General features: G+C 35.0%; 1 pseudogene; it reads right to left on the reverse strand.

Moving 5' to 3' along the window:
• The window catches only part of LOC131768251 (nuclear receptor coactivator 7 pseudogene), a 39,516-nt pseudogene extending 14,019 nt beyond the window's left edge, over window positions 1–25,497 (reverse strand).
• Between the last annotated feature and the right edge of the window lie 795 nt (window positions 25,498–26,292).

Consider the following 26,292-nt stretch of genomic DNA (forward strand, 5'->3'; position numbering starts at 1 on the left):
AGAGTAAAAATGTCACAAGTATAAATATTGTTATATTGTATTTATTAATTGCTGAGGATAGCTTCAGTGCACCTTTGCTATTTAAAAATCCTGCTTGCAGCTGTGAAAACATTATGCTTAACACAAGTAATTTTCAGTGATGTTTGTTGTAGAACTCACAGGGAATGCAGCTGCTGGAGTGGGCATTTATTAAGAGAAGAATGCTAAAGGAAAAGAAAAACTGTAGATATTCAAAAGTTAGTGGTGAAAAAAATATATATATATAAGTTAAATATCAGATTATTCTAATTTTATGACTTTGTACTATTTTCAATAAAAATAATCCTTTAAAATATTATAATAATGAATAGATAGATTTATGGTTTCAAAGTGTAAGTAGATCAACAAACCTAATTGTATTTTCTATATTTTCATTTAACACTGCCATATTAACTTGGAGAATAATGGTGGGAAAATGTCCCAGCAGGTAACATCAAAATGTTAGCATCAAAATGTCCAAACCAGATGGCATATATGTTCATGAAAATTGATACCAAATTTAAACTTTTCCAGTCTTTTAAACAAATACCCTTATATTTGTGTATATATAATATACATACACACACACACGTATATATATATATATATATATATACCAAACACTCCTGTATCTATCACCAAGGAAGGAAAAGACTGTGGGGCGTTTTGTTTTGTTTTGTTACTGTCAGTCTCTTGCCTTTACCATCTTCCCCTAGGTCCATCAATTCCTTTCTCTTCCACAGTTTGCTTTTAGGTACAGTGTATTACTGCATTTTTGTTTCTCAGTAAAGATAGACATATTAAAATATTATAATAAAATAGAAAGGGGAAAAAGTTAGACAGCAAGTATGAAAGATACAGATCTTTGTAAAAATTACATCTTCTCCTCTTTGATCCCTTCAAGCCCAATAGCATTTGTTCAATTTGGCAGCAGAGGGATTAAAAGTATTTGGTTCTCTTCACCTACATATTTTTTCTTTTACTGATCTCTGTCCATGTATTATATTACTTACTACACCCAAAATTACCTATAGTCACAAATGTTTATTGTCAATCTTTCAAAGGTGGTGTGTGTAGATTCTTTGAGCTTCATACCATCAGCAGTTGTGTTGCTGCTTATGGAGAGGCATGGGTTGACAGAAGATAAGACCCTGATGTGAGGGGGAGAGAAAGGCACTAAAGCCCTTCCTTAGCTACCTGCTTCTTGCTCTTCACCATCTAGCTGAATTAGAACTCCTCTATACAATTTATTTTAGTGGAAACAAGATAAGGTTTTATATTCAGGGAAGATATAATTAGTAAAACAGTCCTTATTTACAGAAGGAGAAACAGAGAAAAAGAAAAAGAGAGCCCTAAGAAGGGTGGATTTACAATGTCCAGCTTGTTTTCCACTTTTCTCTTGCTGCTGCTTTCAATTGCCTCTTTCATTTCTCATTTTTCCTTTCTCTATTTTTTCATTTTCCCTTTTATTCTCCTTCTCTGCTTTCTTCACTCTCTAGATTGTGCAGTTTTACTTGTGGCCATTTAGCTGATAGGAAAAAGTCATCTAAAGAATGTGTCAGCTATTAAGCTGAAATGGAACCATGACAAAATAAAGTGACTGTACAGATTATTCAGGTAAATTAAAAACAAGTCAATCTGCAAGGGAAGTGACACACACACGTTTTATGTCAACCAAATTAAATACTGTTCACAACATGTTTTGCTTAGGTTTTATGGGCCTTACATAACAGACACCCTTTTGAATACGATTTTATCAGGCTGTTTATTTTTAACCTCATTTGGAGAGGGTTGGGTTAATAATACACTTTTATTAGTGTCACTCTCTTATCTTATTTCATTTATACATTTTCATTCACATATTCCTCTCACCTCCGTACCCATCTCTACTCTGCTACAATCTTTCTATACTATCTTGTTGTTGTTGTTTGCTTCTACATGTTCTTATAACAATGTACTACTGTATAATGTTATAAAACTTATTTCATTGCACGTGCTTGGTTCACTGAGCACTATGATTTTAAGATCCATTTGTGGACATAGGTGATATTTTACTCTAATGCTCCTAAGAGAGGCATCCTTTAAAGTGGAATGAGTTTTACTTTGGGGGGCAGTTAAGCTACTTGGGGATCAGTTTGAGACTTTAAAATTTTGTTAGGGTAGGCTAGCCTAGACTTTACCTTAACTAGTTTACTACAAGCTGAGGCCCTTCTAGGCTGTCTACTGAATGTCACAGGTGTTCAGTTAATTCTTTCTGATCTGGCTGGTTGGATTTTGAATATCTTCTACTCTTTGAATCTGAAGAACCTTTTTTTTTTTTTTTTTTTTTTTTACATCTTATTGGGGTATAATTGCTTTACATTGTTGTGGTAGTTTCTGCTGTATAACAAAGTGAATCAGCTATATGTATACATACATCCGCATATCCCCTCCCTCTTGCATCTCCCTCCCACCCTCTCTATCCCACCCCTCTAAGTGGTCTCAAAGCACCGAGCTGATCTCCCTGTGCTGTGCAGCTGCTTCCCACTAGCTATCTATTTTACATTTGGTAGTGTGTATATGTCCATGCCACTCTCTCACTTCTTCCCGGCTTGCCCTTCCAACTCCCCATGTCCTCAAGTCCATTCTCTACATCTGCGTCTCCTGTCCTGCCCCTAGGTTCATCAGAACATTTTTTTTTTTTAGAGTCCATATATATGTGTTACCATAAGGTATTTGTTTTTCTCTTTCTGACTTACTTCACTCTGTATGACAGACTATAGGTCCATCCTCCTCACTACAAATAACTCAATTTCATTTCTCTTTATGGTTGAGTAATATTCCATTGTATATATGGGCCACATCTTCTTTATACATTCATCTGTTGATGGACACTTAGGTCACTTCCATGTCCTGGCTTATGTAAATAGTGCTGCAATGAACACTGTGGTACATGACTCTTTTTATGAATTATGGTTTTCTCAAGGTATATGCTCAGTGGTGGGATTGCTGTGTCATATGGTAGTTCTATTTTTAGTTTTTTAAGGAACCTCCATTCTGTTCTCCATAGTGGCTATATCAGATTACATTCCCACCAACAGTGCAAGAGGGTTCCCTTTTATCCACACCCTCTCCAGCATTAATTGTTTGTAGATTTTTTGAAGATGGCCATTCTGACTGGTGTGAGGTGATACCTCATTGTAATTTTGATTTGCCTTTCTCTAATAATTAGATATGTTGAGCATCCTTTCATATGTTTGTTGGCAATCTGTATATCGTCTTTGGAGAAATGTCTGTTTAGGTCTTCAGCCCAGTTTGGGTTTGTTTGGGTTTTTTTATATTGAGCTGCATGAACTGATTGTATATTTTGGAGATTAACCCTTTGTCAGTTGCTTCATTTGCAAATATTTTTTCCCATTCTGAGGGATGTCTTTTCGTCTTGTATATGGTTTCCTTTGCTGTGCAAAAACTTTTAAGTCTCATTAGGTCCCATTTGTTTATTTTTGTTTTTATTTCCATTTTCCTAGGAGGTGGGACAAAAAGGAAATTGCTGTGATTTATGTCATAGAGTGTTCTGCCTATGTTTTCCTCTAAGAGTTTGATAGTTTCTGGCCCTACATTTAGGTCTTTAATCCATTTTGAGTTTACTTTTTTGTATGGTGTTAGGGAGTGTTTAATTTCATTCTTTTACATGTAGCTGTCCACTTTTCCCAGCACCACTTATTGAAGAGGCTGTCTTTTCTCCATTGTATATATTGGCCTCCTTTATCAAAGATAAGGTGACCATATGTGTGTGGGTTTATCTCTGGGCTTTCTATCCTGTTCCATTGATCTATATTTCTATTTTTGTGCCAGTACCATACTGTCTTGATTACTGCAGCTTTGTAGTATAGTCTGAAGTCAGGGAGCCTGATTACTCCAGCTCCATTTTTCTTTCTCAAGATTGCTTTGGCTATTTGGGGTCTTTTGTGTTTCCATATAAATTGTGAAAATTTTTGTGCTAGTTCTGTGAAAAATTCCACTCGTAGTTTGATAGGGATTGCATTGAATCTGTGGATGGCTTTGGGTAGTGTAGTCATTTTCACAGTATTGATTCTTCCAATCCAAGAACATGGTATATCTCTCCGTCTGTTTGTATTACCTTTAAATTCTTTCATCAGTGTCTTATAGTTTTCTGCATATAGGTATTTTGTCTTCTTAGGTAGATTTATTCCTAGGTATTTTATTCTTTTTGTTGCAATAGTAAATGAGAGTGTTTCCTTAATTTCTCTTTCAGATTTTTCATCATTAGTTTATAGGAATGCAATTGATTTCTGTGCATTAATTTTGTATCCTGCTACTTTGCCAAATTCATTGATTAGCTCTAGTAGTTTTATGGTAGCACCTTTAGGATTCTCTATGTATAGTATCATGTCATCAACAAACAGTGGCATTTTTACTTCTTCTTTTCTGATTTAGATTCCTTTTATTTCTTTTTCTTCTCTGATTGCTGTGGCTGAAACTTCCAAAACTATGTTGAATGATAGTGTTGAGAGTGGGCAACCTTGCCTTGTTCCTGATCTTAGTGTAAATGGTTTCATTTTTTCACCATTGAGGACGATGTTGACTGTGGGTTTGTCATATATGGCCTTTATTATGTTGAGGTAAGTTCCCTCTATGCCTACTTTCTGGAAAGTTTTTAGCATAAATTGGTGTTGAATTTTGTCAGAAGTTTTTTCTGCATCTTTTGAGATTATCATATGGTTTTTCTCCTTCAATTTGTTAATATGGTGTATCATATTGATTTGTGTATATTGAAGAATCTTTGCATTCCTGGGATAAACCCCACTCGATCATGGTATATGATCCTTTTAATACACTGCTGGATTCTGTTTGCTAGTATATTGTTGAGAGTTTTTTCATCTATGTTCATCAGTGATATTAGCCTGTAGTTGTTGGGTTTTTTTTTGTGACATCTTTGTCTGGTTTTGGTATCAGGGTGATGGTGGCCTCGTAGAATGAGTTTGGGAGTGTTCCTCCCTCTGCTTTTGAAGAACTTTTCAACATAAATTTTCCTAGTTTTTTTCCCCCTGAATTTCTTCTTTGACATGTCTTATGGATCCTATGCTTATATCCCTAAGTATTTACTCAGAGACTCAAGATTACTCCTACTTAGATACATGGAGCTCTTTTTCCAGGTAGAGGTAGCTTCCTCCTCTCCAATAATCTCCTTCACAAATTCCAGGTGCTAAACTCCCTAAATGCTTCTCTGTGTCTTTTTGGCAGTGCTTGTTGTCCAATATCTGAACAGTTGTTTAGTATATTTTTCTCAGTTATCTATTATGAGTGGTTAATTTCTGTGCCATTTCTTCCATTCTGGCCAAAAGCAGAAGTAAGAAAGTTTGGAATCTATATCTTTTCTGCTTATAAATTATCACTTGACTATCAAAGCTTGAACTTTTCAACACAAAAGAAAAAACTCCAAATTATAAATGTAAAATGCTTTACTGAATGCTGAAAAATGAAAACTAGCATAAAATATAGACAGATTAACTCATCTATGATTAATCATCTAGTATTAGCCAAATAAACTTGTATCAGTTCATATCCCTAGTGATATGGTTTCCTTGGAAGATACCAAAACACTAGATTACCAGTAGATTAGATAAACAAAAACTAGTCTTATGAAGGAAATAGCTGAAATGATGCTATAATCCTAGAAAAGGGTGAACATTGACAAATAGGTTATGTATTGTATTAATTAATAATATATGCATAATGTATTTATTACTAGCTTACATAAAGCCCAAAATTAAAATTGTTTCTTTTTTCTAGAAACTCAGTCCTATGTGGTGGGATGGGGCTTGTGAAGAAGAACGTGCCTTTTTTAAAAAAAAATCTGTGTATATAAAATAAAATGTGATAAATAAATCAATTACCTAAATAAAATGCAACTATACTTATGAGTGTTATTTATACAATTATAATAAATCTTCATGGAATGGTGGTATTGATTTGGGTCTTGAATTCCAGAAGGGATTTTTGCACATATGTAAGAGAAGGAAGGAAATTGGTGCTGGAAGAGGAAAAAAAGGGAGAATAAGAAATTTTTCATGAACCAAAGCATAATGAATGGTGAAGAATAAACAATTGAGAAGGTCACTGTCGTTAAGTCAGAGTTCTGTTGTAGGGTTTCACAAAAGAGAAAGATTTTTAAAAAATGAAATATGTAGAGTATATTGTTATTAAGACAGTGAAATTTATCTTGAAATTTAAATTCAGGTTTCAAGTATTTCTCCAATATGTACAGGGCAAACAAGTTTAAGAAAATATATTTTCTAAAGCCTCACTATCTTTGTCTATAAAAATCTCTGCCTAAAACTTTGAAAGGTTATTTTTTTCTCATCAAATGAAATAGTGTTGGTGGAAAACATTGGATATTGAACATGTTTGAGAAAATAAATATCCTAGTGAAAATTTTGATATGGAATAATCTAGCAGTTTGAAAATTATAGAATTTGGTAAAGAAAAGCAGCAGTAATATAATGCAATAGCTCTTGAAAGAGTTCCCCTATTAGACAATAAGGTATGACTGTTTATTTATTTTTATTTATTTATTTATTTTGGCCATGCCACACGGTATGCAGGATGTTAGTTTCCCAACTAGGGATTGAACCCATGCCCCCTGCAATGGTAGCATGGAGTCTTAACCACTGGACTGCCAGGGAAGTCCCAGGTATGACTGTTTATTTTAAAAGAACAATAATGGTTAGGAAGCATTTTTCAGGGTTTAGATACTGAGCTCAGGAGAGATAATGGAATAACTGGTTGTTTTATTGTGACTTTAAGTGGATTCAAGGAAGTTTGATGGATCAGTAGAATACAGAATATATTTAACTGTAAATATACTGAAATTCCTTATGATTTCCCATTCTGTCATGTATGAGTCAAATCCTCAAATTTAAAAGTAGTAAGGAAGATTAACTAAATTTATGATCTGTTTTCTTATTCCTTATTTTCCTGAATCTTAGAAAAAGTTCGTTCTTGTAAGCAGTACTTTGAATATATTAAGCACAACTGATTTGATCATTTTTTTTTTTTTTTAAAGAATAAGGAATGGAAAAAATAAAAGCTGCAGCATCTGGAGAGTGTTAAATGAGACAAACAGAGCTTGTTATCAAAAAGCTTAGACTTCAAAAATTTTACAATATAAACAAGTACAGACCACATATATCAACTACTATAAAAATCAGTTTCCTACAAATTAATTCTGTGTTGTTTTCTTCAGACTATATACTCCTTTAATTTTTATCCCCTATTTTCTTTGACTAATCATTTTTAACTCTATAGAATTCAATCTAATTTAAATTTAAATGTCATGTCATGGAAGGTTGGGGACATCAGACTAATTCTGGACAAGAAGAATGGTGCTCTGTTCTTATTTACATGGGTTTTTTCTTCTTTAAAATTATTCTCAATTCTTTCATTGCTACTTTATGTATTTTGATCTGTTCTTCCCATCCTCAAGTCATTTTGCCCAAACTGAATACATATCCAAGCTTTTAGAAACATGAGTATACTAATAAGAAATTTCAGCCTGTTTGTGGGTGCTTAAATTTCTCTTCTAAATATGCCCTAACACCTGCAGAATGATCTGTGTACACCTATAAATCAAAGAGAGAAATGGACAAATAATATAAAAAGGATATTTACAGGAGATATCATCCAATAAGTGATGATGCTCAGAAAGAAACAGATGTCAAAATCTTTAGCAATCACAGAAATGCAAATTACATAGATAAGATATCATTACATGCTTATAAGAATGACAAAAATTACAGAGTTAGATGATAAAAATATAATTTTGGGGGGAGAGTGAATCCCTAGCATTGCTAGGGGATGGTTGTTGAGGAAGTCTTTCCAGAGAGCAATTTGGTTCTACTTAGATGAATTGAGGATAAAACTACTTTTAACCCAGAAAAAACATTCCTGGGGATATATTCCAGATAAATCTTCAAAGTGATTCATGAGGGAATATGTTTAAGAGGCTCATCAGTGTTATTTGTGGTGGAAAGAAGATGGAGGTAACCTTGAGTCCATGCCAAACCCAACATAGTGAGTACGCAAAGTCTGAAGGACACTCAACAATGTAACAATCACAGTTTCTGGCATCTAATCAAAAGCGTGAGGCATGTAAGAGAGAAAGAGAAAAAGAGAGAATAAATAAATATGACCCATAATAAGGAGGACAACCAGTCAATAGAAACAAACTTGAAAATAAGAAAGATTTCAAAATGCTGATTTTAAATATGTTGAAAGAATTAAAGAAAATATGAATGTAATGAGTAGGAAAAAAAGAAAATGTTAAGAAAAATGAGAAAAACTGGAGATTAAAAATAGATCTAATTTTTTATTGAAGTGTGGTTGATTCACAATATTGTGTGAGTTTCAAGTGTAGAGTATAATGATCCCTGTACTATAAAGTAAATCCTGTTTTATCCATTTTGTATACAGTGGTGAGCATCTGTTAATCCCATAATCCTAATTTATGCCTCCAGCTCCCTTACCTTTGGTAACCATAAGTCTATTTTTCATGTCTGTGAGTCTTTCTGTTTTTTAAATTAGTTCAGTTGTACTATTTTTTTTAGATTCCACATATAAGTGATATCATATGATATTTGTCTTTCTCTGACTTATTTCACTCTGTATGACAATATCTAGGTCCATCCATTTTGCTGCAAATGGCATTATTTCATTCTTTTTTGTGGCTGCATAATATTATACACATATATTCCACATTTTCTTTATCCACTCATCTGTTGATGGGCATTTATGTTACTTCCATGTCTTGGCTATTGTAAATAGTGCTGCCATGAACATTGGGATGCATGTAACTTTTAAAATCAGAGATTGTTTCCTTTCCAGATATTTGCTGGATCATATGGTAATTCTAATTTTTTTGTTGTTGCTGTTGTTCTTTTTAGGGAACGTCAATACTGTTCTCCATAGTGGCTTAACCAATATACACTCTTCACCAACAGTGTAGGGGGGTTTCCTTTTTTCCACACCCTCTCCAGCATTTCTTATCTGTAGACTTCTTGATGATGTCCATTCTAACTGGTGTGAGGTGATACCTCATTGTAGTTTTGATTTGCAGTTCTGTAATAATTAGCAATATGGAGCATGTTTTCATGTGCCTGTGGATCATCTGTATGTCTTCTTTGGAGAAATGTCTATTTAGATGTTCTGCCCATTTTTTGATTGGATTGTTTCTTTTTGAGTTTTATGAGCTGCTTGTATATTTTGGAAATTAAGCCCTTGATGGTTGCATTGTTTGCAAATATTTTCTCCCAGTCTTTAGGTTGTCTTTTTGTTTTGTTTATGGTTTCCTTTGCTGTGCAAAACCTTATTAGTTTGATTAGGTCCCATTTGTTTATTTTTGCTTTTATTTCTTTTGCCTTGGGAGACTGACCTAAGAAACATTGCTAAGATTTATGTCAGAGAATGTTTTGCCTATGTTCTCTTCTAGGAGTTTATGGTATCTTGTCTTATGTTTAAGTCTTTAAGCCATTTTGAGTTTATTTTTGTGAATGGTGTGAGGGAATGTTCTAACTTCACTGATTTACATGCTGCTGTCCTGTTCTCCCAGTACCAATTGCTGAAGAAACTGTCTTTTCTCTAATGTATATTCTCGCCTCCTTCATTTAAGATTAATTGACCAGGGAACTTCCCTGGTGGCACAGTGGTTAAGAATGTGCCTTCCAATGAAGGGTACCTGGGTTCGATCCCTGTTCCAGGAAGATCCCACGTGCCATGGAGCAACTAAGCCTGTGTGCCACAACTACTGAGCCTGGCTCTAGAATCTGATAGCCACAACTACTGAGCCCGTGAACCACAACTACTGAAGCCCGTGCACTCTAGAGCCCGTGTGCCACAACTACTGAGCCCACATGCCTCAACTATTGAAGCCCACGCATGTACCTCAACTACTGAGCCCATGTGCCTAGAGCCTGTGCTCCGCAACAAGAGAGGCCACCACAATTAGAAGCCAGCTCACTGCAACGAAGAGTAGCCCCCACTTGCCACAACTAAAGAAAGCCTGTGTGCAGTGATGAAGACCTAACACAGCCAAAAATAAATAAACTTTTTAAAAAAAAATTTTAATTAAAAAAAAGATTGACCAGAGGTGTGTGCATTTATTTCTGGGCTCTATTCTGTTCAAGTGATCTACATGTTTGTTTTTATGTCAATACCATGCTGTTTTGATTGCTGTAGTTTTGCAGTAATGTCTGAGGTCTAGGAGGGTTATATCTCCAGCTTTGTTCTTTTTCCTCAGGATTACTTTGGCAATTCTGGGTCTTTTGTGGTTCCATATTAATTTTAAGAGTATTTGTTCTAGTTCTATGAAACATGTTAAGGGTAATTTGATAGGGATCATTTTCAATCTGTAGATTGCTTTGGTATGTATAGCCATTTTATCTATATTAATTCTTCCAATCCAGGAGTGTGCTGTTTTTTTCCACTTCCTTGAATCATCTTCGATTTCCTTTATCAATATTTTATAATTCTCGGAATATGTCTTTCACCTTCTTCGTTACGTTTATTCCCAGGTTTTTTTTTGGTTTTATTTTTGATGCAACATTAAACAGGATTTTTTTTTTTACATTCTCTGTCTGATACTTTATTCATGTAAAGAAATGCAACAGATTTCTGTATATTAATCTTGTATCCTGCTACCTTGCTGAATTTATCAGTTCTGATAGTTTTTGTGTGGTGTCTTTACGGCTTTCTATATAGGGTGTCTTGTCATCTGCATATAATGACAATTTTATTTCTTCTCTTTTGATTTGGATAAATTTTATTTCTCTTTCTCATTTTCTTGCTGTGCCTAAGACTTCCAAAGCTATGTCAAACAGAATGGCGGGAGTGGGCATCCTTGTCTTTTTCCAGATTTTAGCAGGAAGGCTTTCAGCTTTTTACCATTTAGTATTGTGTTGGTTGTGGGTTTGTGATAAATGGCTTTTATTATGTTGAGATATGTTCACTCTGTACACACTTTGGCAAGAGTTTTTATCATGAATGAATGTTGAATTTTATCAAATGCTTTTTCTGCATCTACTGTGATGATCGTGTGGTTTTTATCTTTTCTTTTGATGCTATGGTATATCACATTGATTGATTGATATGTTGAAACATATATTTGTGACCCTGAAATGAATCCAACTTGATCATGGTGTATGATCTTTTTTATGTGTTATTGGATTTGGTTTGCTAATATTTTTAGAGGATATTTTCATATATATTCATCAAGAATAACAGCATGGGGCTTCCCTGGTGGCTCAGTGGTTGAGAGTCTGCCTGATGATGAAGGGGACACAGGTTCATGCCCCAGTCTGGGAAGATCCCACATGCCATGGAGCGGCTGGGCCTGTGAGTCCTGGCCAATGAGCCTGTGCGTCCGGAGCCTGTGCTCCACAACGGGAGAGGCCACAACAGTGAGAGGCCCAAATACCGCAAAAAAAAAAAAAAAGAATAAGCATGTAATTTCCTTTTCTGGTAGTGTCTTTGTCTGGTTTTTGTATCAGGGAGATGGGGCTTCACAGAATGACTTTGGAATATTCCCTCCTCTTCAATATTTTGGAAGAGTTTGAGAAGGATAGGTATAAATTCTTCTTTGCACATTTGACAGAATTCCCCAGTGAAGCAATCCGGTCCTAGACTTTTGTTTGCAGGGAGATTTTTGTTGTTGTTGTTGTTGTTTTACAAATTTTATTTCATTTCTAGTTATAAGTATGTTCAAATTATCTGTTTCTTCTTGATTCAGTTTTGGCAGGCTGTATGGTTCTAGGAACTTGTTCATTTCTTCTAGGTTGTCCATTTTGTTAACATATAGCTGTTCATAATATTTTCTTAAGGTATTATTTATTTCTGTGTTATCAGTTGTTATTTCTCCTCTTTCATTTCTTATTTTGTTTATTTGGGTCATCTTTCTTTACTTCTTGGTGAGCCTAGCCAGATGTTTGTCAATTTTGTTTATCCTTTCAAAAATCCAGCTCTTGTTTTTATTGATTTTATTTTCTTTTTTTATCCCTATTTTATTTATTTTCTCTCTGATATTTATTATTTCCTTGCTTCTGCTGACTTTAGGTTTTGTTTGTTCTTTTTTTCTAGTTTTTTTTTTATGTGGTAGTTTAGGTTGTTTAGTTAGGATTTTTCTTATATTTTGAGAAAGGCTTGTATTGCTATGAACTTCTCTCTAAGAACTGCTTTTGCTGCATCCCATAGATTTTGTAAGGTTGTGTTTTCATTGTCATTTGCCTCGAGGTTATCTTAAATTTCCTCTTAGATTTCATTATTGACTCACTGTTTTTTAGTAGCATGTTGTGTAGTCTCCATATATTCTTTTTCTTGTTTCTCTTTCTGTGCTTAATTTCTAGTTTCATGTGTTGTGTTCAGAAAAGATGCTTAAAATAATTTCTATCCTCTTAAATTTGTTGAAGCTTGTTTTGTGTCCTATATGCAGTATATCCTAGAGAATGTTCCATGTGCACTTGAAAAGAACATGTATTCTTTTTTTTTTTTTTTTTTTTTTTGGATGTAGGGTCCTGTACATATCAATTAAGTCTATTGTATCATTCAGGATCTCTGTTGCCTTATTTATTTTCTGTCTGGAACATGTGTCCATTGATGTCAGTGAGGTGTTAAAGTCTCCTAGTATTACTGTATTCTCATTAATTTCTCCCTTTATGTTTATCATATTTGTTTTATGTATTTAGGTGATACTAATTTGGGTGCATATCTGTTAATGGGTGTGATATTGTCTTCTTGTATTAATCCTTTAATCATGATATAGTGTCCTTCTTTGTCTTCCCATAGATCTCATCTTTTGACATCATTTTTTCATGTTTTTCTGTCTGCTGTTCTGATTGGGTGACTTTTGTTATTCTGCCTTCCAGGTCACTTATTCATTCTTGTGCATTATTTAGTTTGCTATTTATTGCCTTTAGCTCAGTTTTCATCTTGGCAGTTGAGTTCTTTAATTATGACTGCCTCTTGTTTATTATTTCTGGTTCCTTGTGTCAATGATCCACATTTCTATATTCTTTCTTAATTCCTTCAGCGTTTTTATTACCTCCTTTTTGAACTCAGCATCTGGTAGACTGGAGAGGTCTGTATTATTGTTCTTTCAGGAGATTTCTCTTGTTCCTATAATTGGGAATAGTTCTATTTTTCATTTTTTCTTATTTCTCTTACTGTATGAATTTAGGAGAAACAGTTATCTACCATGGTCTTGAAGGGCTATTTTTATGTGGGAATGACCCTGTGTAGCAAGGACACAGGACATCATGTCACTATAAAAAACAGTTATATGTCTATAACTTATCAATAAACAATTGAAAAATAACTTTTAAAAAGTACCATTTACAAAAGCATCAACAGTATGAATTGTAAGAACCAACTTAAATATGAGCAAGATATATATTCTGAAAACAAAATATTCATGAGTTTGAAGAATCAGTATTGTTTACATGTTGATAGTCTCCAAATTTACCTGTAGATTCAATATAATTCCAATCGCATTCTCAGAAGTTTTCCCCAGAAATAGAGATGACTCTAAAATACACATGGAAATCCAAAGAACTTATAGTCACCAAATTTTTTTTGAAAATGATGAAAAAATTTGGAGGATTTACTTTTTTCAGTGTTGCTATAGAATCTCTGGAATCAAGATAATGTGAAAAAAGATGTTAAGGTAGACGTATATATCAATGAAACAGAAAGGAGATTCCATAAAAAGACCTATACAAGGTTAATTAATTTTCAATTAAATTCAAGATTAAATTAAAAGGAAAAGATTGCTTTTTTTCAACAAATGGTACTAGTCCAACCAAATTTACACTTGAAAGCTGGAAGTAAACACTTCAACTTTTACTTCTCAGCATAAACAAAAATTACTGCAAAGGTAAAAGTCCCAAATATAAAATATATAGATGAAAGCAAAAGAAAGATCTTTGTGAACTTGGTATAGGCAAATATTTCTTTGACAAGCCATAAAAGAATGCTAACTATAGAATAAACAGTAAATTGAACTTGAAAAAATGAAAACAAATATCCAGAGTACAAAGGACTACAATCCAGAATGTATAAAGTCAAAGATTTGCAATCTCGAAGATATTTTTAAAATACTTTTATAATTAGCTAATATGATACAAATGTATTAAAATTGGCAATAGATATGAATGGGCACTTTACAATGACATATCAGTGTACATACCCTATAATCACATGAAAACATACTTAAAATTCTAGTTATCAACAAAATGGAAATCAGAACCACAAAAGATCCACTGAAGACCCTCTAATGGCTACAAGTAAAAGGATGAACACCACAAGGTGTTGGTGAGGACTGGGAGCAACTGGAACACTCATCTATTGCTGGTAGTATTAGAAAATGTTGCACACACTTTTGAAAACCATTTATCACTTAAAAAAAATAAGTTAAACACATACATTATATAACCTAACAATTTTACTCCTAGGTAGTTACCCAAAAGAAACGAAAACATGGATCTACAAGAAGAAGTGTACATAAGTTATATTCATAATAATTTTCTTCATAATAAAACTGGAAAAAATGTTCAGCAAAAACTGAATAAATTGCTTTATAGTCATACAATGGATTATTATTCACCACTTTTTTAGAAACAAATGGTTCATACCTATAAAAAATACCCATTGAAAGTACATTCAAAAAAAAAAAGAAAGTACATTCATAATATGTACAATATACATGAAAATATAGACATAAATACATACAAAACATATTTTTAAAGTGCTATGGCAAAAAGCATAACAAAACAAAACAAACAACAAAACCACATACATATTTATATGAAATTCTAGATGAGGTACAAGTAACGTACATTGCCAGAAAATAGTTGGGCAATTCACTGTTGGTTGGGCCAGAGATAGGGAGAAGTGAGGAAGTAATTGACATCAAAGTTACATGAGGCAATGGTTTGTGGTGATAGAAATATTCTATATCTTGACTGTTGTGATGGTAATTACATGAGGATATGCATTTGTTAAAATCATCACATTGTGCAGTTAAAATATATGAATTTTATTTAGTGCAAATTATACCTCAAACAAATTGAATTTGATTCAAATGGGATCTGACTGGGATGTTCATGTTGCTGCAGATTGCCAGAGAAAAGAAAATTCTTTCACGATTTGTTGAAAATGTATATACAGACATTAGGCTTAGCTTCTTATATTTTAAATTACTTTTGTATTATAATTTTTTTTCAAAAATGAGGAATAGTTCTACCTTATAAATGTAAGAAAACAAGGCAATGAATTTAATTTACACATTTTAATCACATACATAAAATGAGAAAAATAAATATCATTTGATTGAACACATTTCTTGAAAAAGAATGACAGAAATAAATATTTGAAATTATATAATATAGCTTAGGAGGGCTTTAACATTTATACAGATGAAAGTGTTTAATTTCCTATTATGCACTGAAAGCCTCTTTAAAATAAAACTTCTTATAATTGGAATAACATTATAATTAATTGACAGGCTTTAGGTCATCCCAGTCAAAATGAAACCATCCTGATAGAATCTAGGATGCCTGAACCAGTGCTCTATATGGGGAGATTCCTGTATGGTTAAAATATGCTAAGGTAAAAATTTTAAAGCTCATAGTTAGAAGTTAACACGTTAAATTTTATCACATTGATAGGGAAGTTTCAAAAAAATAGAAGGGAATATCTTAACCCCTCTAAAGAATACCATATTATTTTAAATAAATGAAATAATCATAATTCTGTTACTGAAGTTGCAACAATGATATTTATTTGGTGAAGTTGTATGAAAAATGATTTTGTAGCACATTATCAAGATTTATTTTATCTTTATTTAACAATATAATCAAAAGATAAAAGGAGGAAAAGATTTCAATATCATAAAGTTAAATTTTTAATTTTATTTAATTTTGCCTTGCACATATTATTCCAACCTATATAACCTTTGTCGAATGACCATAAGTGGCATGCACCACAGATGGAAGACCTTGGCCACCTACAGCTATGTATATCTGGTGTGTTGGTTTGTTCTTGTTAGCTTGCCAGAATCCACGTTTTTGCAGGGGTGGTAGTAGGCAAGCAGTAACACACAGATGTTTTACATAAAACAGAAAGTATAATCCAAAGACTATGAATAAATGCACTTCAACACTAGGGATGAGAATACAAATAAGAAGGATTGAAACCAATTTACTCTTTGTATGGTGTAAACTCAAAATAGCTAAAGGAACATTTAAATAATTTTTAGTCAGATTAGGTGATTCACAGACTAGGCAATTTATTCTATTTTGGAGAGGAGAATTATGAGGAAGTTTGTTTTGGGTTGTTTCTAACAAGATTTACATGTAAATTTGCATGATGAGTGGCCAAGTGCAATCCCAAAATTTCCTGTTACAGATTACTTTGAATAATAATTCCACAAATATATGTAATGTTAGCAAAACTTCATCACAATGCAAAATTGGGCTTATTATTTTGTTTACAGATAGAAAATAATAAGAAACTTGAGCCTCATATTAACAAATGTAGTCAATGATGTCATTCTTATTTATAAGGTAATAGAACTTTGAGTAAGAAAACAATACACCCTTGATAATCTACATAGTCTGCATGTTTGTAGTTCTCTTCATTTTGTCTAGAATGTCTTTATATGTACTTTTCTTGTTCACTAATCTAATTCGAAATTGGGTTGTTGTGCACTCCAACACAAAATCACTCCAAATGCATAATCTATACTTCGGCCAAGAGTGACAGTGGAACATATGCTGGAGTGATCAACATGAAGGCAGGGGCAAGCAGCTCCCATACTACCATTCTGGGGTTCCCAGCAAGACACGGAATGAGAGGGCAGTCTTTACCAAAAAAACCACCCTTTTATATTAATTTTTTTCTCTTTAGAGAAAAAAATTCTATTCTGATTATTAAAGTCATATATGCTTAATTATATAACATTTGGAAAATACAGAAAAATAAATTAAAAATTATTCATAATCTAAACATCCAAGATAATGTGGTTCAACAATTTAATGCAATACTTCATAGCTATGCTATGCAAATATAAAAAATAAAGTATTTATAGTTTTTGTTACATATATTAGAAATCAAGTACCAAAAATTACTTGTTCTTTTATATAAAAAATCAAATTTGTAATCAGGTGCCTAATGTAAAATTATTAGAAAATAACATCCCATACCTAATGATCGTCAATATTTAGTAACTATACAAACACTTGCTCTGAAATTAAATTTGTGTTTCTTACAACACTTAAAGACTTTAATCAACAAGCTTAGCATTTCCTGCTTCTAAATTTTGTGTGCATTTGATTTGTTCAAACAAGTGTGACATTGTAAAAAAGTAATTTACTTTTAATCTCAAATAGTCATAGAGAAATGCATTTAAAATATTAGCTGTGTTTTTCATATTTTAAAGGTATATAATAACATTTTACTAGTATTCTCTCTCATAATTCATTCTTTGTATATACCTATGACAAAATTAGAAATTTTATATGTATGTACATAAGTATTTAATATTAGAAGTGTTATGTATATGTATATATTCATGTTTGTATGTATGTTCAATATCTTGCAAATGCTCAGTTAAAATAACAAATAATTTAAATAAACTCATCAGTTGGAAGTGAGGGAAATATTAGAATGAGACATCTATGGTGCAGAAAACAAAAAAAGAACCAAAAATTTAAAAGAAGTGACAACTTAAGGGTGGGTAAAACATAAGGTTGAGCAGATTAAAGCAACCAAGTATGCAATGTCAGTTAATTTTCTCTATCCCTAACTTTATTTTACAGTGTTTTAAAAGTTTTTATTAAGAAATTGTCTTAAGTTTCTGAGTATAGCACCTGGTTGTTAAGACCCTCTACTGTGTCTATTCATTACAGTAAACTATTCCCCTTTGTAGATAATTCTGATCAGAGTTTTAGTTTGTTTTTTTTTTTTTTTTTTTAAAGAAAACCTGGTTTATTTGACAATTAAATTCTCCAGAGACATTCATCCGAGACAGACCCAATTGTTTGATTTGAGAGGTCACATTCTGAATTCAGATGGCTGGAACCAAATGGTTTCAAGTACTACCAAACATGCTCAGCTCTCTACAGTTCTTTTTTTTTTTTTTTTTTAACATCTTTATTGTAGTATAACTGTTTTACAATAGTGTGTTAGTTTTTCCTTTACAACAAAGTGAATCAGCTATACATATACATATGTTCCCATATCTCTTCCCTCTTGCATCACCCTCTCTCCAACCCTCCCTATCCCATCCCTCTAGGTGGTCACAAAGCACAGAAGTGATCTCCCTGTGCTATGTGGAAGCTTCCCACTAGCTATCTAATTTACATTTGGTAGTGTGTATATGTCCCTACCACTCTCTCACTTCGTCACAGCTTACCCTTCCCCCCCATATCCTCAAGTCCATGCTCTAGTAAGTCTCTGTTTTATTCCCGTCCTACCACTAATCTCTTCATGACATTTTATTTCTCTTAGAGTCCATATATATGTGTTAGCATATGGTATTTGTTTTTCTCCTTCTGACTTACTTCACTCTGTATGACAGACTCCAGGTCCATGCACCTCATTATAAATAACTCAGTTTCGTTTCTTTTTATGGCTGAGTAATATTCCATTGTATATATGTGCCACATCTTCTTTATCCATTCATCTGTTGATGGACACTTAGGTTGCTTCCATGTCTTGGCTATCGTAAATAGAGCTGCAATGAACATTTTGGTACATGACTCTTTTTGAATTATGGTTTTCTCAGGGTATATGCACAGTAGTGGGATTGCGGGGTCATATGGTAGTTCTATTTGTAGTTTTTTAAGGAACCTCCATACTGTTCTCCATAGTGGCTGTATCAATTTACATTCCCACCAGCAGTGCAAGAGGGTTCCCTTTTCTCCACAGCCTCTCCAGCATTTATTGTTTCTAGAGTTTTTGATGATGGCCAATCTGACCAGTGTGAGATGATATCTCATTGTAGTTTTGATTTGCATTTCTCTAATGATTAATGATATTGAGCATTCTTTCATGTGTTTGTTAGCAATCTGTATATCTTCTTTGGAGAAATGTCTATTTAGTTCTTCTGCCCATTTTTGGATTGGGTTGTTTGTTTTTTTGTTATTGAGCTGCCTGAGTTGCTTATAAATTTTGGAGATTAATCCTTTGTCAGTTGCTTCATTTGCAAATATTTTCTCCCATTCTGAGGGTTGTCTTTTGGTCTTGTTTATGGTATCATTTGCTTTGCAAAAGCTTTTAAGTTTCATTAGGTCCCGTTTGTTTATTTTTGTTTTTATTTCCATTTCTCTAGGAGATGGGTTAAAAAGGATCTTGCTGTGATTTATGTCATAGAGTGTTCTGCCTATGTTTTCCTCTAAGAGTTTGAGAGTGTCTGGCCTTACATTTAGGTCTTTAACCCATTTTGAGTTTATTTTTGTGTGTGGTGTTAGGGAGTGTTCTAATTTCATACTTTTACAGGTAGCTGTCCAGTTTTCCCAGCACTACTTATTGAAGAGGCTGTCTTTTCTCCACTGTATATCCTTCCCTCCTTTATCAAAGATAAGGTGACCATATGTGTGTGGGTTTATCTCTGGGCATTCTATCCTTTTCCATTGATCTATATTTCTGTTTTTGTGCCAGTAACATACTGTCTTGATTACTGTAGACTTGTAGTATAGTCTGAAATCAGGGAGCCTGATTCCTCCAGCTGCATTTATTGTTCTCAAGATTGCTTTGGCTATTCGGGGTCTTTTGTGTTTCCATACAAATTATGAAATTTTTTGCTCTAGTTCTGTAAAAAATGCCAGTGGTAATTTGATAGGGATAGCATTGAATCTGTAGATTGCTTTGGGTAGTATATTCATTTTCACTATGTTGATTCTTCCAATCCAAGAACATGGTATATCTCTCCACCTATTTGTATCATCTTTAATTTCTTTCATCAGTGTCTTATAGTTTTCTGCATACAAGTCTTTTGTCTCCTTAGGTAGGTTTATTCCTAGATTTTATTCTTTGTGTTGCAATGGTAAATGGGAGTGTTTTCTTAATTTCACTCTCAGATTTTTCATCATTAGTGTATAAGAATGCCAGAGATTTCTGTGCATTAATTTTGTATCCTACAACTTTACCAAATTCATTGATTAGCTCTAGTAGTTTTATGGTAGCATCCTTAGGTTCTCTATGTATAGTATCATGTCATCTGCAAACAGTGACAGCTTTACTTCTTCTTTTCCTATTTGGATTCCTTTTATTTCTTTTTCTTCTCTGATTGCTGTGGCTAGAACTTCCAAAACTAGGTTGAATAAGAGTGGTGAGACTGGGCAACCTTGTCTTGTTCTTGATCTTAGTGGAAATGGTTTCAGTTTTTCACTATTGAGAACGATGCTGGCTGTGGGTTTTTCATGTATGGCCTTTATTATGCTGAGGAAAGTTCCTGTATGCCTACTTTCTGCAGGGTTTTTATCATAAATGAGTGTTGAATTTTGTCAAAAGCTTTCTCTGCATCTATTGAGATGGTTTTTCTCCTTCAGTTTGTTGATATGGTGTATCACATTGATTGATTTGCATATATTGAAGACTCCTTGCATTCCTGGAATAAACCCCATTTGATCATGGTGTATGATCCTTTTAATGTGCTGTTGGATTCTGTTTGCTAATATTTTATTGAGGATTTTTGCATCTATGTTCATCAGTTATATTGACCTGTAGTTTTCTTTCTTTGTGACGTCTTTGTCTGGTTTTGGTATCAGGGTGATGGTGGCCTCATAGAACGAGTTTGGGAGTGTTCCTCCCTCTGCTATCTGTTGGAAGAGTTTGAGAAGGATAGGTGTTAGCTCTTCTCTAAATGCTTGATAGAATTCGCCTGTGAAGCCATCTGGTCCTGGGCTTTTGTTTGTTGGAAGATTTTTAATCACAGTTTCAATTTCAGTGCTTGTGATTGGTTTGTTCATATTTTCTATTTCTTCCTGGTTCAGTCTCAGCAGGTTGTGCATTTCTAAGAATTTGTCCATTTCTTCCAGGTTGTCCTGTCCTACAGTTGCTTGTAGTAATCTCTAATAATCTTTTGTATTTCTTCAGTGTCAGTTATTACATCTCCTTTTTCATTTCTAATTCTATTGATTTGAGTCTTCTCCCTTTTATTCTTGATGAGTCTGGCTAATGGTTTATCAATTTTATTTATCTTCTCAAAGAACCAGCTTTTAGTTTTATTGATCTTTGCTATTGTTTCCTTCATTTCTTTTTCATTTATTTCTGATCTGATCTTTATGATTTATTTCCTTTTGCTAAATTTGGGGGTTTTTTTGTTCTTCCTTCTCTAATTGCTTTAGGTGCAAAGTTAGGTTGTTTATTCAAGATGTTTCCTGTTTTTTAAGGTATGATTGTATTGCTATAAACTTCCCTCTTAGAACTGCTTTTGCTGTACCCCATAGGTTTTGGGTCATCGTGTCTCCATTTTCATTTGTTTCTAAGTATTTTTTGATTTCCTCTTTGATTTCTCCAGTGATCACTTCGTTATTAAGTAGTGTATTGTTTAGCCTCCATGTGTTTGTATTTTTCACAGATCTTTTCCTGTAATTGATATGTAGTCTCATAGCGTTGTGGTCGGAAAAGATACTTGATACGATTTCAATTTTCTTAAATTTCCCAAGGCTAGATTTGTGACCCAATGTATGATCGATCCTGAAGAATGTTCCATGAGCACTTGAGAAAAATGTGTATTCTGTTGTTTTTGGATGGAATGTCCTATAAATATCAATTAAGTCCGTCTTGTGTAATGTATCATTTAAAGCTTGTGTTTCCTTATTTATTTTCATGTTGGATGATTTGTCCATTGGTGACAGTGGGGTGTTAAAGTCCCCTACTATGATTGTGTTACTGTCGATTTCCCCTTTTAAGGCTGTTAGTATTTGCCTTATGTATTGAGGTGCTCCTATGTTGGGTGCATAAATATTTACAATTTTTATATCTTCTTCATGGATCAATCCCTTGATAATTATGTAGTGTCCTTTTTCTCTTATAATAGTTCTTATTTTAAAGTCTATTTTGTCTGCTATGAGAATTGCTACTCCAGCTTTCTTCTGATTTCCATTTGCATGGAATATCTTTTTCCATCCCCTTACTTTCAGTCTGTATGTGTCCCTAGGTTTGAAGTGGGTCTCTTGTAGACAGCATATATATGGGTCCTGTTTTCATATCCATTCAGCCAGTCTGTGTCTTTTGGTGGGAGCATTTAATCCATTTACGTTTAAGGTAATTATTGATATGTGTGTTCCTATTACCATTTACTTAATTGTTTCCGGTTGTTTTTGTAGGTCTTTTCCTTGTCTTGTGTTTCTTGCCTAGAGAAGTTCCTTTAGCATTTGTTGTAGAGCTGGTTTGGTGGTGCTGAACTCTCTCAGCTTTTGGTTGTCTGTAAAAATTTTAATTTCTCCATCAAATCTGAATGAGATCCTTGCTGGATAGAGTAATCTTGGTTGTAGGTTTTTTTCCTTCATCACTTTAAATATGTCCTGCCCCTCCCTTCTGGCTTGTAGAGTTTCTGCTGAAAGATCAGATGTTAACCATATGGGGATTCCCTTGTGTGTTATTTGTTGTTTTTCCCTTGCTGCTTTTACAATGTTTTCTTTGTATTTAATTTTTGACAGTTTGATTATTATGTGTCTTGGCGTGTTTATCCTTGGGTTTATCCTGTATGGGACTCTCTGTGCTTCCTGGACTTGATTGACTATTTCCTTTCCTATATTAGGGAAGTTTTCAACTATAATCTCTTCAAACATTTTCTCAGTCCCTTTCTTTTTCTCTTCTTCTTCTGGGACCCCTATAATTCTAATGTTGGTGCGTTTAATGTTGTCCCAGAGGTCTCTGAGACTGTCCTCAGTTCTTTTCATTCTTTTTTCTTTCTTCTGCTCTGCAGTAGTTATTTCCACTATTTTATCTTCCAGGTCACTTATCCGTCCTTCTGCCTCAGTTATTCTGCTATTGATCCCATCTAGTGTATTTTTCATTTCATTTATTGTGTTGCTCATTGTTACTTGCTTCCTCTTTGTTTCTTCTAGGTCCTTGTTAACTGTTTCTTGAAATTTGTCTATTCTATTTCTAAGATTTTGAATCATCTTTACTATCATTATTCTGAATTCTTTTTCAGGTAGACTGCCTATTTCCTCTTCATTTGGTAGGTCTGGTGTGTTTTTATGTTGCTCCTTCATCTGCTGTGTTTTTCTGTCTTCTCATTTTGCTTATCTTACTGTGTTTGGGGTCTCCTTTTTGCAGACTGCAGGTTCGTAGTTCCCGTTGTTTTTGGTGGCTGTCCCCAGTGGCTAAGGTTGGTTCAGTGGGTTGAGTAGGTTTCCTGGCTGGGGGGACTAGTGCCTCTGTTCTGGTGGATGAGGCTGGATCTTGTCTTTCTGGTGGGCAGGTCCACGTCTGGTGGTGTGTTTCGGGATGTTGGTAGCCTTATTATGATTTTAGGCAGCCTCTCTGCTAATGGATGGGGCTGTAGACCTGTCTTGCTCTTTGTTGGGGATAGGGTGTCCAGCACTGTTCGTTGCTGGTCCTTGAGTGAAGCTGGGTCTTGGTGTTGAGATGGAGATCTCTGGGAGATTTTTGCTGTTTTATATTGCTTGGAGCTGGGAGGTGTGTTGTGGACCAGTGTCCTGTGGTTGGTTCTCCCACCTCAGAGACACAGCCCTGGTGGCTGGCTTGGGTGCCAAGAGCCTTTAATCCACAAGGCTCAAAATAAAAGGGAGAAAAAATAGAAGGACAAAAGCAAGAAAGGAAGGAAGGAAGGAGGAGAGGAAGAAAGGGAGGAAGGAAGAGAGGAAGGAAGGGAGGAAGGGAGGAAAGAAGGGAGGAAAGAAGGAAGAAAGGAGGGAACGAGTGAAGAAAGGAAGGAAGAAGGAAGAAAGAAAGGGAGAAGACAAAATAAAGTAGGATAAAGTATAGTTATTAAAATAAAAATAATTATTAAGAAGAAAAATTTCTATTATAAAAACACAGAAAAACGGGTCGGTCTAACCCTAGGACAAATGGTGAAAGCAAAGCTATACAAACAGAATCTCACACAGCAGCACACACATACACACTCACTAAAAGAAAAAAGGAGAAAATAATAGTATAGCTTGCTCCCAAAGTCCACCTCCTCAACTTGGAATGATTCGTTGTCTATTCAGGTTTTCCGCAGATGCAGGGCACTTCAAGTTGATTGTGGAGCTATAATCCACCGCTTCTGAGGCTGCTGGGAGAGACCTCCCCCTCTCCTCTTTGTTCACACAGCTCCTTGGGTTCAGATTTGGACTTGGACCCGCCTCTGCGTGTAGGTCGTCTGAGGGCGTCTGCCCTTCGCTCAGACAGGACGGGGTTAAAGGAGCAGCTGATTCGTGGTCTCCGGCTCACCCAGTCTGGTGGGAGGGAGTGGCACGGGTGCGGGGCGAGTCTGCGGAGGCAGAGGCCGACATGACGCTGCACCGGCCCAAGGCGCGCCGCGCATTCTCCCGTGGAAGCTGTCCCTGGATCCCGGGACCTGGCGGGCTGCACGGGCTCCCGGGAGGGGAGGTGTGGAGAGTGACCTGTGCTCGCACACAGGCCTCTTGGTGGCGGCAGCAGCAACCTTTGCATCCCACACCCATCTCTACTGTCCGTGCTGACAGCCGCGGCTCGCACCCGTTTCTGGAGCTCCTTTACGCGGTACTCTTAATCCCCTCTCTTCGCGCCCAAGGAAGCAAAGAGGCAAGAAAAAGTCTCTTGTCTCTTCGGCAGTTCCGCGCCTGTTTCTGGGGCTCCTTTAAGCGGCGCGCTTAATCCCCTCTCCTCGCGCCCAGGAAGCAAAGAGGGAAGAAAAGGTCTCTTGCCTCTTCAGCAGCTCCAGACTTCAACCGGACTCCCTCCTGGCCAGCCGTGGAGCACTAACCCCTTCAGGCTGTTTTCACTCTGCCAACTCCAGACCTCTCCCTGGGATCCAACTGAAGCCCGAGCCTCAGCTCCCGGCCCCTGCCCGCTCCAGCGGGGGAGCAGACAAGCCTCTCGGGCTGGTGAGTGCCGGTCGGCACTGATCCTCTGCGGGACTCTCTCCACTTTCCCCTCTGCACCCTGTGGCTGCGCTCTCCTCCGTGGCTTCAGAGCTTCCCCCTCCACTACCCGCAGTCTCTGCCCGTGAAGGGGATTCTAGTGTGTGGGAGTCTTTCCTCCTTCATGGCTCCCTCCCACTGGTGTAGTTTCTGTCCCTATTCTTTGTCTCTGTTTATTCTTTTTTCTTTTGCCCTACCCAGGTACGTGGGGAGTTTCTTGCCTTTTGGGAGGTCTGAGGTCTTCTGCCAGCATTTGGTGGGTGTTCTATAGGAGAAGTTCCACGTGTAGATGTATTTCTGATGTCTCTGTGAGGAGGAAGGAGATCTCCGCATCTTACTCTTCCGCCATCTTTAAGCCGTCCCTCCAGAGTTGTACTTTTAATTTTTCTGAGATATAGAGGAGTAACATAGCTTTGGAAAGTCAAGAAGTTGAGCAAATAAAGGTTAATTATATACCAGACACTAAGGGATTAATTTATGTCCTTTGAAAAGCAATCTATTAGGAGATATAATTTTGATATGGAAAAATAAGATATACAGGAAGACTGTATTCCTCCTTTCTTGTTGCTGTGAAAACTCTCCAAACTAAACCTTAAATTTTATAGAATTATATAATGAAAAATATTACTTAATTATGCTTAAAGATACCTGTATTTGTTCATATCTAATTGGTCCCAGAAAGGTAATTTAAATATCTGTTCCTGATTACAGAGAAACAAATTTTGTGTTCAAAAGATAAATGCAAAAGAAAAATTCATAACCTAGGATGACCTATTCATCTGGAGTATTTTATTTTAAAACTCCTAAATTTAACCTACTGAAGAGAGAAATTTCCACCGTGTAATAAAATTATCACAAATGGTCATTATTTACTTTCTTATGAAATACCTCAGGCATGATTAAACTATATTCATAAACTCAAGTAGTAACATGCCATGCAATGCTTAGAGAAGTACAGAATCTGGTATAATTGAAAGAAGATATCTTCCATCTAAGCAAACAAATACTAAATTATACATTAAAGTAAATAGATACTGAGACCTGGCCTAATGCTTCCTCATATTTTCCTATATAGTAAGCCAAATATTTTGACATTAAAGATTTAAACCTAAAGCTTCTATTCTTTCCTTTTCAGTTTTGGATG

The sequence above is a fragment of the Kogia breviceps genome, chromosome 13, assembly GCF_026419965.1.
Source record: "Kogia breviceps isolate mKogBre1 chromosome 13, mKogBre1 haplotype 1, whole genome shotgun sequence".
Classification (NCBI taxonomy): domain Eukaryota; kingdom Metazoa; phylum Chordata; class Mammalia; order Artiodactyla; family Physeteridae; genus Kogia; species Kogia breviceps.